A 14,504-nucleotide genomic window follows, 5' to 3' on the forward strand; every position below is an offset into this window, starting at 1 on the left:
AATCCGCCTTTGTTTCAGAGAGATCCTTTTAGGGTTAGTGTGGACACTTACTCCCCCTTTTCAGCCAGGACACTTGGGGGGACCCCTGGAGTTGCTGTCCAATAGAGTAGCCACAGCTACTGATGTTAGTAGTGCTGGGGAGGAGGCCGGTCTGAGCTGAGATGTGCTGTAAGTCAAATGCACATCAGACGCTGAAACTTGTCTAGTAAAAAGAATATAAACTATCTTGTTACTTTCTATATTGATTACACGTCAAAATGATAGTATTTTACATACAGTAGAATAAGTAAGGTCTGTTCTTAAAATCAGTTACTTGGTTTTTTTTTTTGTTACATTTTAAACGTGGCAACTGGGAAACGTTATTTACATGACTCTCATTTCATTCCTGTTGGACAGCCTGTCCTGGGACAGTTTCATCCCTTTGCTTATAAATGAGACTCTGAATCCCGAGACGCAGAACGAGGTGCTGGTTGAGCTCAGGGTGGAGCCGATGTCTCCTGCCTCCCAGGCCCAGCACCAGCACGGCTCAGGCCCTCTCCCCTGCCTGACAGCCACCATGCCAAGTTAGGACATCAGAAACACTGCCAGGGGCTTCCGAATTAGCTCCTTACGCAGGGAAAGGCGTGTCACGGTGTATGGGACACAGCAGGGAAAAATTCGTCCTCACTTTGTCCCTGTGATTAGGTCAAAGGCCCCACTCTGCCTTGGAAGTGCAGACGATCACTTCTGGGCTGCCTAACCCCTCACCCTCTACTATGTTTCCCTGTGTATCTTTCAAGCTGTCCCTCAGGCAGAAGAGGGTGAGACGTCTTTGCCGAGAGGTGGTCCCCCTTTACTGGGGAGAGTGAGGTGAGCTGTGTCCCCCCGGCCTACGGCCTCGGGCCTTGAGTCTGGAGAGCGCTCATGGCGGTCCCACAGGTGACGGTCGGAGGACATGGCACGTGCTGCCGGGCCCGCTGTGCAGGAGGGGCTCTGTGATTCTCTGTGATTCTAAGGTCAGATTCTACTTTCTTGTTGTTGGTAAGATGGAGGAGAAGATGCCAGAGAATTGATAAAAAGAAAATCCACACCAGTCCTGTGAATGACAGACACAGGGGATCCGTGTCCCACCTGCGTGTGGTGCCTGGCAGGCTCTGGAATAATTTTCACTTCCTCCCCGGACATTCCTCTATGGCTTAAGGAAGGGGAGAGGCATGTCGTGGCCATGATCTGTACTTGTCCTCACAGGGCCCTGTGATCTACATGCCCACACTACACTTCTGCTCCTTGGAGATGAGGTGTCAGGTTTAGGAAACTGGGCACTGCTGAGGGCATAGCTGCCAGAACCGTGCTACACCAAGGCTGGCTCCGTTCACCTCACCTGTCACCTCCTGTTGAGTCCTAAGGCGTCATTCAAGGTAGGTGCATCGGTGCAATGAAAGCAGGGACCTCCTTCACCCCCTGGACAGACTGGTGGGTGTTCAGTGGAAGCCTGGAGCCCTGCCCCAGCCCCACGCCAGTGCCTCCTATTTTGTCATAGGAGGCACTGGTGACATTTTTGCTCAGCAACTGCTTGGCTCTGATTCTGCAGAGCCAACAGAGAATGCCAGCTTGTTTTTGCCTTTTGAAGTCTGCCCTTGGGATTTGGCGGAGTAGCTGGATGTGTGCTTAGCCCATAGTGGTTGACACTGTCACCATTGTTTACCCAGAACCTCGTGTACCAGGCATGGCTGCCGGCATCAAAATACAGCAGCGCATTAAACCTCCCTCCTGGTGGGTCTGTCTGTTCTGGTACCATAAGGGCTCAGCCAGCATCTGAACGTCAGTGAGATAACGTGGCCAGTGAGCTCGGGTCAAGCACGTTCTCCTCCAGTGACTTTTACTCCATTGTTGCTTTTACTATTACACAGTCATTAATTTTTTAAACAATGCTTTGGTTCAGGAGCAGAACCTAATTCTCCCCTGTTCCTCTTGGTGGGAGTGAGTAAAGTTGTCCAGCTTGAAATGCGACCACATTTTGTAGCTCAAAAGCTGTCTACACGCATCTAGGTGAAGTTTTGGTTTGGGGCGCTGACCACGTTGGGGTCCCCCGGCAGCATCGCTCCCCTCAGGCCCCTGCCTTCCCTGGATCAGGAGGTGAGGGTGGGCCTCACCGTCCCTGCGTCCCTGTCCTCATCACACTGACGTAATTTCTTGTAAATGCTGTCAAAGTCATTTTTGTTCTCGTGTGTTTCTAATTTTGGCTGTTCCTCTATTCCTTTTTCTATTTTCCGTTTTCCCTTATACCACCCCGTGAGCATGTTGTTGGGTCTGAAAATGTGGGCTGTGCACACCCTGCATTGGAATAGCCAGATCGCCCTCTGTGCCGTCTCCATCGCTATAAAAAGCAAAAACTTAACAGTTGCCATGATTCGTATATTATCCTAGTCATCTTATTTTCTACTTTTTTGGAATTTTTGCTATGTTAGCACATCACCCACTGGAGTTTGATATCTGTTAAAGTCCTTGCTTTGAGGAACCTGTTAGTTCGTCCTTATATTTGGTAACAAATGCTCTCTTACTAATTTTGTTTATTTGCTTTGAAGAAGTGAGATGCGAATTGATTTAGGCGGCTGCTGAGGGATTTTTTTCATGGAGTATTTAAACTTGGAAAGTCAAATTCTGCAGCACCTTGCTTGATTCTGGCTTTTACACAAACGTGCTCGGCACACGGTTCCTGGCTGTCGCTGTGTGACGTGCGTGACGGCGCTTCCTGGCCGGCGGTCACTGGTGAGGAAGTGGCCGGCTCGGGGGTGAGCAGCTGCAGGGGACGCTGTTGGAGGAAGCAGTCACCGGTTTTTTGTTTTTTGGTTTTTTTTTTTTGCATTCACCTTCCCAGTGCCATTTACTTTACTTTGCATTCATAGAGGGGCAGGAGCGGGCCTAAAACCATGCCACTCTTTTGTTCCCTTTATGAGGCTGGTTTTTCTAAGTATCAGGAAAACATTGCCTTGTCCTAAGTAACTGGTTCACTTGGATCTGGTGGACACAGGGACCGCTAAAGGGGACCGTAGCTTCCTCTCTGCTTCAGCCAGTGGGCATTCAGAGCCGGGTCTGTGGTTTGCCTCAGCAGCCGTGCAGGCCTCCCTGCACCGGCCTTTACTTTTACCCCTTTTTGGCAGTAAATAGCTGACTCTGTGTCTGTTGCAGCTGATGTCCACCACTGACGGCCGTGTGGTTATTTTGCGGCAGTGAGTCTCCAACACCCCTGTCAGCCGTGAAGGGACCTTGCATTCTCACCCCGACCCTGGTTCATCTCACCCAGGGAAAGGGCTTGGCCACCACCGTCATGCTGGACATGAGGCCTTGTTTCTCCTTTCATGCTCTGGTCCAAATGTGGACACTTCATCCTTCACTGACTTGGTCTCGCTTGAGACAGTCCAGACTTTCTGAAAGAGTCCATCACATTCTGGGGGGGAACAGAACAGAAGTAAGAGTCGCAAGTAGGAGTCTAGGCTGTCTGGGTTGGCAAATGCAGGCTGGGATCTGTGATGGCCGGTCTGTGCCCTGGAAACTGGCCTTTCCCGTGGCTCCCGAGAGAAAAGGGGTCGGAGCGAGAACAGACTTGCCTGGGTTCCTACCATCCTCATCTGCTCACTGACAGGAGTGTCAGCTAACTAGGAGCTCCCCCAGACCTCGGGCCCTTCAAACCTCAGATCACGGGAGATCCTTGAGTCCCTTCTTCTGGTCCTTCTTTGTGAGAATCCAGTGCCTTCTGAGGTGACTGGCAGCAGGAGATGCCTCCCCCTCCAGGGAACTCCCTTCGGAGGACTGTGACTCAGTGCACCTTGCTGTGAGCTTGTGGGTTTCCATCGTGCTCCCTGCAGAACCAGACTTGAGACTGGCTTAGCGACAGAAATAACAAGACTGATTCCAGGGCAGGGCCAGGTGGCGGGAACAGTGGAAATTGAATGTGACCTCAAACACCTAGGTGGGTGCTGGGGCTGTTACTAAAATGGGGAGCCTGGGAGGTACCTGCCAGGAATCGAAGTCTAGAGTAAATGGTGGACATAAGGCCTTTTTTTTTTGACATATGGCATTTTTAAGATGCCATTTGTCATCCAAGTTAGGACTTCCAAGAGGCACACGTGTCTATGAGCCTGGGGCTCAGGTGAAGGAGCCGGACTAGAGATACACATTGGGATTCGTCATTCTTAGCTGGTGTTCACAGCCGTGCAAGTGGATCAGCTCATCTCAAGAGGTGCAGACTGTGTCTGAGGGGGGGCAGGGCTGTGCCTGGTTTGGAGGAAAGCCCGGACCATGCAGCTTTGGTGTGTCAGTCAGCGGCGTTTGTGATTTTCAGAGCAATGGCATTTATCCTTAAGGTTCTGGGGGGTGGGCAGGGCCACACAGGAAGAAATCTGAAGAGAGGGTTTTGGCCACGTGTGCGCGTCTTGGGACGATCCAGAGGCTGCAGGGTCCAGAAGGGGAAACTCCTCAGAAGCTGGAGTCGGAGTGGGGAGTTGGGAGAATGTAGTCACACTCTCCTGTGATGAAGGGAGGGAGGCCTAGGGAGTCCGCACCCTAGCGGACTCTCTTTCCCACGAACAAAAGGCAATCAGACAGAAGATTTGAGGTAAGAAGTGATGGGCGTTGGGAGAGGAGCCAACCTGGAGAACGGTGGTTGAACAATTCTTGAATAGTCTCCCTGAAACATAGAGTTAAAAAAACCCAGACTCTTAAGAATATTGATAGTGACTGGGGAGGAGGCATTTGTTTTTCTGACCTCCTAAGGGTAAGGTATGTATCCGGGGATATACAGAAGAATCGGGCAGTCTGTTCCTGGGGCTTCACCCTTACCAGGGGGAACAGTGCAAGTTTAAAGGGGGAGAAGGGCAGCGGAGGGAAACTAGCCAGGTCCCGTGTCACGTACCAGTCGGCCGCCCTACTTGCGTGTTGCATTCACATCCATGCCTCCCAAGTGGGCGGTGGCAGCCCCGTTTTGAAGATTGGGAAGCCTCCTCAGAGGTTTAAGGAATTGGTTCATTTAGCAGCTAGTAAATGCTGTAGCAGGATTCCAGCAGGGCCTTGTCAGACTTCAAGGGCATGTTCTCTCTACTAATTCCGTTTGTACCTGAAATGGTGAAGTGAGTCAGTTTCGGAGCCTTTCAGAGAAAGTACGCTTTAAGTGCCTCAGGACTGTTGCACAAAGCTCAGTGTTCTTTCATGGTTCGGAACCACCGCAGTGCTTTTTGCCCCACAGATGTAAGGTCTTACTCCTTTGACGATGGCGTGGTTGTAAATGACATACAGGTGCAAAACCACACTTAGCAGCTTCTGAAGGGAAACTCTCCTGTTCTCCCTTGATCGGCTTTCTTCCACGGGATGTAACTGTGCTGCAGCTAAGGCCTGAGCTTTCCGTATGGAGTGAGGGTTTGATACCCAAATTTAGCATAAAACAGTCAGATGGAGAAAATCGAAGATGACAATATATTTTGGGGTTTCATTAGACAAGACATACTATCTGTTAATGGCTCATAAAGCTAATGAAATTGAGTACAGAACATTGCATTTCTTACTTTCTACTGAGAGCTGTCTTCCAACATAAGGTTCTCTGCTTTGGAACTTCAGCTCAGCCACTAGGGCGCCTGTCATTGTGTTGGTGTGATTGCATTTACACAGTGCATGTAATCTGGGCTTCCTTAGCCCCAAACACTCCAGTGCAGAATCATAGGCTGTAGCCATCACTTAGTTATACAAATACTTCTAAAACTATATGATACCAAAAAAAATAAATAAATAAAAATAAAGAGAGAGAGGGAGATTGCCTTTATCAAAGTTCCTTTGGATTTTAACTGCAAAGTGTTGTTGAGCAGCTCTGGTTTCCTTTGGATATGAATATATACATTTCTTTGCATGTAACTTGGATTTCAGGCTTGAACACCAAGCTCTTGTTTTCCATGAGCCACAAAAATCATAGCCAAATGACACACGTATGAAACAGTTTATTCTTTTTATCTGAGACAGAATCCTTGAATTTGGGACTTGAGCTGCGACTTTCCTGTTTGCTCTTCCCACCCCTCTTGTCACCTCACTCCTTTTTCCCACGTGGCCTCCAAGAGGTCATGGTCTCATAGGAGCAGGTGGACAAATACCAGTTGGTCGCCAAGCAGTGCTGCTGTAGATGGAGCCCAGCCAAGAGCTAAAGGACATCATCAGGGAGGACTTCCTGGAAGAAATTGGCTCTACATTCAGTTCTGGGGACAGAGTAAGAGTCAGCCAGGGGAAGGAATCAAGAGGGTGACTCAGGTGGCAGGAGCAGCCCGGGTAGAGGCCTGGAGGCTTGTGGGGTGGGGACTCGGGGAGACTGCCCTGTGTGGTCCAGGGTGGTGGGTGACCCTGCTTTGAAGGACACTGGAGAGGGCCTAGGGGTGGAGGGCTTTGGAGGAGCTTGGTTTTTACTAGAACTGACACAGAAGAGGCAGTGAAGGGTGTCAGCAGGAAGTGACCCTTAGGAGAGCAGCTCTGCCTGTCCTTTTGAGTCCCACCCCTTCATTCTTTTATTCACAACACACGCAATTCTGAGTGTCTAGGGGAGAGGGGGTGGACCCACAGTAGTAAGCAAAATGTACTTGCTTCTTGAGAGCTTAGCAGCGTCAGAAGTTGACTTAGATTAAAATGTTTTATTAACACAGCAGGGCACCTAATCCAAAGTGCGGAGGTTGGAGGGAAGGAAGACTTCCTTGACAAACAGTTAAAATGAGCCTGGAGGCTAGTGGGAAGTAGCAGCAGGTCACGGGGCCCCTGAGGTCACTGGGGACCTGGTACTGAGGTGAGGATGGACAAGCAGGGTCGGGGGTGGGGCTAGAACTCTACCAGGGAGCCTCTGATGGGTTTGAAGTGGGGGAGATGTAATCAAATTTGTGCTTTGGGAAGGCTGCCTTGGCTGTGTGTGTGTGTGTGTGTGTGTGTGTAGCGGGGAAGAGGGGGAGGGTGTCACCAACTGGGAGGGTCATTAGAAGACCATTCACAGGCTCGGAGGCCACCAGTGGGAGAGGGGCGTCGGGACTGCTTGGGGACCGCAGGGGCAGAGTGGATGCCGGGTTTCCTTGTGTGGAGGGCTTGTTAGCGGGGTCGCTCTAGCGACACCTTGTGGCTGGAAGTAAACAGATGGAGGCCGCCAGGTGGACTTACCTCTTCTCTCCTTCCCTGCCTTGTGTGATGATCTTAGCTCTGCCAACATATGGAACAGAAGAGCTAAGTTCCAGAGTAGCCCAGGACTTTGCTGGGCTCGTTCAAGTGAGAGCAGATAGGATTTAGGCTTGTGTTGAGATCTGTAAGTTAACTTAGCTAGAAACGTCCTGTCTTTTGGATTTTCATAGGGGTAGTAATTCTTGATAAAGATTGCTTTCTTGGTGAGAGGAATTTTAATACAACTGATGTCTTTCTCAAAAAATATCTTATCTTTTAAGAAATTTAATATTCAAAATAATAGGAATATTTTAAAATGATAAACTAAGGCTTTCGTGTAGTTTCTTTGGTTTCTGAGTTGATGTGTAGGTAGACCCTTTGCATTACATAATAGCACATCTTTGACAGTATTTAAAGAGCTGTTAGTGAGCGCCCCCAATTTGAAAGCATCATTAAAGCTTGCTCTGAAATAGTGAAGTCATATAGGTCTTGTTTGCAGAAGCCAGATATTTGGTTTATAGTCTGCAGCATAGCTCCCTTTATAAAATAATAATAGATTCAAAATTAACAAAGTGGAAAATAATTGATTTTTTTAAAAAAATGAAACATAAACTTTCTTGTGCTATTGTTGCAACTGGAAATTTTGAAAAGAAAAATCCTATTGTAATATCATCTAAGTGAAATACATATATGTCTGTCACATTTGAATAGTAACTGCACAGTGGTTTTTGAAGTCAGGATCATTCCAGCTCAGATACTGGCAGTGATGGTTGCTGGTTTTCAATGGAAGAGCCTAAATTTGCTTTCTTAGCTTTATTCTTTTCTTTTCTTATATTTTCTTTTCTTTTCTTTTCTTCTCTTTTCTTTTCTTTTCTCTCTCTCTCTTTTTTTTTTTTTTGGGTAGTGCGAGGTTTGAGTAGTGCTGTGCCAGCATGATTTGGGGGCAATTTGTGGGCAGATGTCGTGCAGCAGCAGTGAGATATTTCCATGCATTTTACTTTCCGGACATCACCAGGGAACATGTGTGGTTTGTGCCTGCAGGATGGGATGCTGCAGGACTCCCTGGTCCATCAATGTTATGTCTTGGAGCTGCTCCGGTCAGTGAATGATTTTCTGTGGCTTGGAGCTAATGTGGTCTGATGCAGATGATCAGATGTGTAACTAAAGTACTGTTACTTGAAATAAGAGAAAAGCTAGCAAAAATGTCTCTAAAATACAGGATGAGGGAGGAGAATTGGCTGAGCTGCTTGCAGTGGGGAATATTCTCAGGTGACTCCCTCACTGTGTCTCCTGTCACTATCCCCCACAGCCCTGCATGGCAGTCCTACTGAAGCAACCATGCACTTTCTCAGAAACGCGCTGAATTTCCTTGTGCCTCTGATTGTTCACTTTTTTTTTTGAAAGCACATCTTGCCCTTTGCTTAAATGCCATCCCTGCTAGCCACCACTTACACTCATTCTTCTGGACCTCGTCCATATATAGCTGCTGAATGAAAGAACAAAATGTAGTATCTCCATTTAGTGGAATATTATTCAGACATAAGAGTGAATAAAAAAGAAAAAATAAATAAAGGGGAATATGAAAAAAGCCATCTGCTCTGGGTAGTCCACCCTGACTGCTCAACCCGGCCTTTTCCCTTTGAAACCCCACCCCTTATACCCCACTCTAACTATTTTTGATAGTATTTACCACCTTCTAATAAAGTTTAACATTTTCAAAAAAAAAGAGGCATGCTGATACCACTTCAACATGGGAAAGCCTTGATAACAGCACGTTAACTGAAAGGAACCAGACACAAACGGCCACATATTGTTGATTTCAGTGATCTTAGAAATGCCCAGAATTGGCTCATGCAGTGGCAGAGAGCAGATGATGGTTGCAAGGGGCTGGGTGGAGGGGGGTTGTGGAGTGACTGCTAGTGACAGGGGTGTTCTATTGGGGTGATGAAGTGTTCTGGAAATAGATGGTGGTGAGGGCTGCACAACCGTGAGTGTGCAGAAGACTGCTGAGCGCTGTCTCTGGGAGTGCTTGTTGTTGGGGCGGCTTTATTTTGTTCTCATCCTGTAATGTGAAGGGTCATCTTGTGCTGAGACCATTCAACTCCTGTGAGTGGTAAGGCTAAGAGACTTTGCAGAGTCATGTTTCTTTTTTCCCCCTTGCTGAGTGTAGGCAAAAATGGTTTAAGCCTGAGAAAGTGCTCCATATGCAGAAATGTCTTTCAGTTTTGGCTGGTGTAAAAATCTTGTGAGCTTTTTAATCATTTAGGACAGTCTGTAGGGGGAAACAGCCTGTGAAGCCTGGGTGAGACTTGGAAGAGCCACGCTACCCTCCCAGACACGGGTGGGGATTTCACCCCCATTCAGGCAGTGAAGGGCCAAGACCCGTGAGAGGAGTTGACAGTCATGAATATTTATGTGTATCCGCTGCTTCATCTTGGATATTAATTTCTAGCTGAGTCATTTTGTGGCGGCAGCCTCATCCTACATCAGGAATTTATAGTATCTGCTATTTGAGGTGAAGAGCTGACAGACTTGATTATTTAACAGTCTATCTTGTATTGATATCTCAGATTCCTTTGTCAATCACAAAACAGCAGAAATACAGACGTCCTTTAATGCCGATGTGACCTGGAGCAGGTTTAGTTTCTGTACCTCAGTGACCTTATCTGCGTGTGGGGAAGATGATAACAGTGCTTCCCTCAGAGGGGCTGGTGAGAGGAGACTGAGAAGCACAAATGGAAGACTTACACGAGATGCTCATGAATGACAAAATTTAGTGCTCTCAGCCTGGTGAGGCCTCAGGGGCAGAGATGTCAGAACAGAGCAGTCCTAGCCGGAGTTCGATCCGCATTGGCAGGTTTTATGATCACTATCACCACTGTGGGTTATCAGGTAGTTTTAAGACTTGGTAATATGAATTCATGAATAATGTTAAAGACTAGACAACTCAGATCCGGTTTACATAGTTCTCAAGATTTCCTGTGAGAAATGGATATTTTTTCCCCATCTTAAATCTGAGTGGATTCTCTAAAAAAATTCTGTAGTCCTCCATCTTTTTCCTTTAATTCTCCTTTTTTTTAAATAAAAGTTTTTAAATGGAGTTACTGGGGACTGAACTGAGGGCCTCATGCGTGCTGAGCACATACTCTCTCAACTGAGGTATACTCTCCCCCATAATTTTTTTAAACTTTACTTTCTTAGTATTCAGAGGTTAGAGGCCTCTAATTCTTTTTTTGGAGACTTGTCCATAAACCGGTAAATCTAAAATTAATGGACAAAATTTGGTTTATTAAAAAAATCATTAGAACTTTTATCAATCCATTCAAAAGGAAATGCTTATTGAGTTAAAATGTTTCTCCTTTATGGTGATTTCTAATTTTTGGTCTAGCTTAACTTATTAAAAGTAATCCTCATCATCATAATGACCAAGCTTGCTGTGAGTGGACACCTACCAAAGGCTAAACTGTTTTTCTCATGTTTTACTTCAAAGCAGGTGTTTGACGGTAGGTATCAATGTCTCCTTTTTGCAGCTGAGGGATTGAGAGGTGGGCAGCTTGTCCCAAATCAAACGCAGCTGGCGGTGCCTAGCTCGGTGCTGGAACCCAGGCTGCACAGGATGCATTCTCAATTTCTCCTCTGATCAGCCTCCCGTTGAGTGGTTTCCCGAACTCCTGTGAGTCCATAAATGACCGATTTTGGCGATCTCAGCCTGATGAGGCCTTCAAAGGAGAGACACCAGTGAGAATGTGAGACAGAGTGGCATAAATTAAAATTGTACATTTTCACAAATGTTGCATTCTCAGGTAATGACTTAAATAGTTTATGTTTTCTTTATATTAGTGCTATGTAAGCACTAAAAACAAAACATTAAAAATGATTATAGTGCAAAATAGGAGTGGGCTTTGAAAGTCCAATCATTGCTAATGATGTTGCTTGTTTTTCTCTAGTGGTGCTTATTGACAGAATAATTTACAATGACTGAATTTGTTTTATGTATGTAGTCTTAGTATGGAGGAAAAGTTTGTCAGTGCATATTGAAAGTAAAATCTTTACTCTTTTCTTTCCTGATGATAAATATGTACGTTGTTTCCATGGCTTAAGTATATTTCCTCATTTGTGAAATTTGAGTGATGCCGTTTACCATGTCTGACTGTGAGAGGTAGACGCCTTGTATACAAAGCATCCAAGAGCTGCTTAGTAAAAATGTGCTGTCACAATGACAGATAGTTTAGAAGGATCAACTGTGAATACTAAAGAGGGTGGCTTGTTTCTGATGCATATTCAATATGGATATATATGAATATGGCTTAAAGTAACAAGGATTCAGGGTTTTGTGTGTGTGTGTGCGTGCAGTATGAAGTTTTAATGAAATCTGTATCATTCTATTGAGACAGGGACTAGTTAAATTGACTTAAGCAGACGACCTTGAAGATTATTTACACAGAATGTGTATTGTTACAACTCAGTGTTCATGCTGCCGTGTAACTATACACTCAGACATTTAAATTCGTAGGACTCTGACCAGAAGCATTAAGTTTAGAAAAATCCACATTGATCATTTTCAGGGAATAAGCTTCTCTCTTTTGTGATTAAAGAAAATTTTGATTTATTTTTCTGCACTCTTAATAGGTTTTAAAATATCAAAACATTGATTTGACATGTCAGCTTTTTTAATAGAAAAAAGCTCATGCTGTTTTAATATGTAAATAAATGTTTTTGTATTTCAATACACTTCTATGATTTCCTGGCTCTTTGAGAAGTATTTTGCAAGATACTTAGATTACCTCCTGTTGGAAAAATACAGACATGACTTTTATGAATATAGGCCTAGTACAGGTCTGTTGGTTTTTGCTACAGTGCAAGACATGAGGACTAGGAGAGCAGTATGTGCTACATAAGCTTTTAGTTATCTGATTCTTGTTTCTGATCCACAGGCAATTTTTGTGTTGCACCTTTCCAGGCAACCAGGAAGGCCTTTTAAGCCATAGGTGGCGCTGTTACACCTTCTTACAGTCTTAAATTTCCTGTTTGTAAAGGAAGTCTTAAACAACGTTTTTTTTTTTTTTTTGATTCCTTTGCTTAGTGCTTCAGGGTAGCACAATGTCCATTATGTCTGACTACCTGGAACTATTATTCTGCTTATGTCTTAGTTTTATTCTATCATCTCGCTGTGAACATTTCAGACTTCCTGTGCAAACAGTTGCAACATCGGACTTTTCTTGCAGTGTTAGAAACCAGTGAGCCGGGATTTTATAAAAGAGCTAGAAGCGGCCTCTGGAGCACCTTAAAGCTGAAAAGTGTACTGAGTTCCCTAAGTATTATCCCCACCGCTGTGTGTCAATGGGTGGTAGGAGATTTGGTACATATACAAAGGGGTGTGGTGTTTTGACTTGGGTTTGCGTGCACGCGCTGCCACTGAGCTACGTGATCCTGAGTCAGTTCTTTCTGAGTTTTTCCCTCGTCTGTGAGATGGGGACACTCATTTCTGCTTTGTAGAATTGTGAGAATTAGAAATTATGTAAAGTGTTTAGCACAGTGTGTATGACAAGAGGGCTCATAATCTTAACTGCTGTTTGGTGTGAAGCCATCATTTGATAGTCTTTGGCAATTACTGAGAAACAGGAAAATAAGAAAAGCTGGTTTTATGATGAAAGATATTTGAGGAGGTTCCATAGTTCCTATACACATAATTTAGCATCAGCAGAGTCAGGACAGTTACACAGTCGCCCTGAACCAATGTTAAGCCACAGAATTTTTGTTACTTCATATATGTTGGGGCTTAAGGGGACCCAATACTTATACACATGTTGTGTCCAGCAGCCAACTGAGAGATGACAAAGAAGAACAGGCAGGCGATAAATGTCTCCTTTATTACTGATGAAGCCACATTCTCCATGAAATTCAGGGCTGTGGGAGAGTGAGTGTCATGACACTATGTCCCAGAATTAGAGACTTACGCAGTCCCAGGTAACTCTGGTCCACAGCGAGCATTCCCTTGAGAGATTCTGACCCATAATGCACAGGACTGTCTTGCCATGGAACTGAGCATCCCGGCTGCTTCCTAAGGGTGGCCAACACTGGAGGGGAAGGAAAGCTTTCATATGCCCTGCTTGTCTCCCCGGACTCACACCTCAATCTGTTAGTGTGAGGAGGGCTAGCCGTGGGCCAGTGGTCAGGGGTGTGAAGGGAGAAGCAGTCTCCCATGGACCAGAGGAGTGGGGAGGAGGGAATCCCCCCTCAGATTAAACAGGTGGTGGCTTGAAACAGAAGGGTGCTCCTCAAGAGTTTATAAGAGGGGAAATAAGGATTTCCTTTGGGACTCAGAATAGTCATGAAACACAGAAGATGATTAGATGGGAGACTTGTAAATCACTTTCTTATTAAATTGAAATTTGTTGGGCACCAAAAATGTGCTACATTCTTTTCTGAGAGTTTTACAGAAATGAATCCTCCAATTTTCACAACAAGTGAGTAAGAAAGATTTGATTGTTATCCCAGGTTTACAGTGTGGAAATTGAGGCACACAGAGGGTAAGTAATTTGGCCAAGGTAACAGAGCTAGTAAGTGGCAGAGCTGGGATTTAAATCCTGGCTATCTGGTTTCCAGGCTCCCAGGGATGGGCTTTGGGTGTTTACAGGTATCTGCATCCCTGGATCTCTGTACCTCTGCATCAGTTAGACCAGAAAGGACAGGGAAAGTGGAGTTATACAGGTACTCACAGTCGTGTTTCAGCCACTGTCCATGGAGTGTGCCCCGTGATTGGCATTAATTGTTTTCCAGGCAGTAGATCTGTTCTTATAACAGAAATTTAGTCCATTGAGTTAATCTAGAAACCCTTCCTGCTCTGCTTCTGTCCACGCTTGCCATGTGACTGCCTGCCCGAGATTGGGCCGTGGAGGAGAATCTGTACTCATGGTTGAACTCTGATATTTCAATCTGGTTTGTAGTTTCACATCTCCTGTTACATTAATAAATTGAATTTCTGGTTTTCTTGCATCAGTGTGTCATAAGTTTGCTTAATGTGAAACCAGTCCATGGGAGCCGAGGGGTGCTGACGGTATAATTTCTGAGCATGTGGCATTTCTACCCGTGCAGAAATGGCTGGAGGATGTCCACCTTCCTCACTGATTTCTCCCAGCAGCAGGGTCCTCTCCCACCCCCGGATGTGAGGATGGGATCTCTCTTAGTAGGCCATTCAGAGGCCGAGTCCACCAATCAGATGAAGTACCTGGAAGTGGGTTTAATAGAAGAAAAGGGCTTCCAGGTAGTCCGATGGGCTGTTTGAGTCCGTTTGGTGAAAAGATGTCCACTGTCTGTGGTTGAGCTGCTTCTTTGCTGTTTAAAAGTCTGTATTA

The 14,504-nt window shown here is 45.6% G+C and overlaps 1 long non-coding RNA gene across 1 annotated transcript; it reads left to right on the forward strand.

The window, feature by feature from the left end:
• Positions 1-1,146: 1,146 nt before the first annotated feature.
• LOC140694761 (uncharacterized) lies at positions 1,147-10,909 on the forward strand. Its single transcript, XR_012070382.1, has 2 exons — positions 1,147-1,397; positions 10,680-10,909. It is a non-coding gene; the product is annotated as an uncharacterized lncRNA (long non-coding RNA).
• The last annotated feature ends 3,595 nt before the right edge of the window (positions 10,910-14,504 follow it).

This window comes from Vicugna pacos, unplaced genomic scaffold (assembly GCF_048564905.1).
Source record: "Vicugna pacos unplaced genomic scaffold, VicPac4 scaffold_103, whole genome shotgun sequence".
In the NCBI taxonomy this organism is placed as follows: domain Eukaryota; kingdom Metazoa; phylum Chordata; class Mammalia; order Artiodactyla; family Camelidae; genus Vicugna; species Vicugna pacos.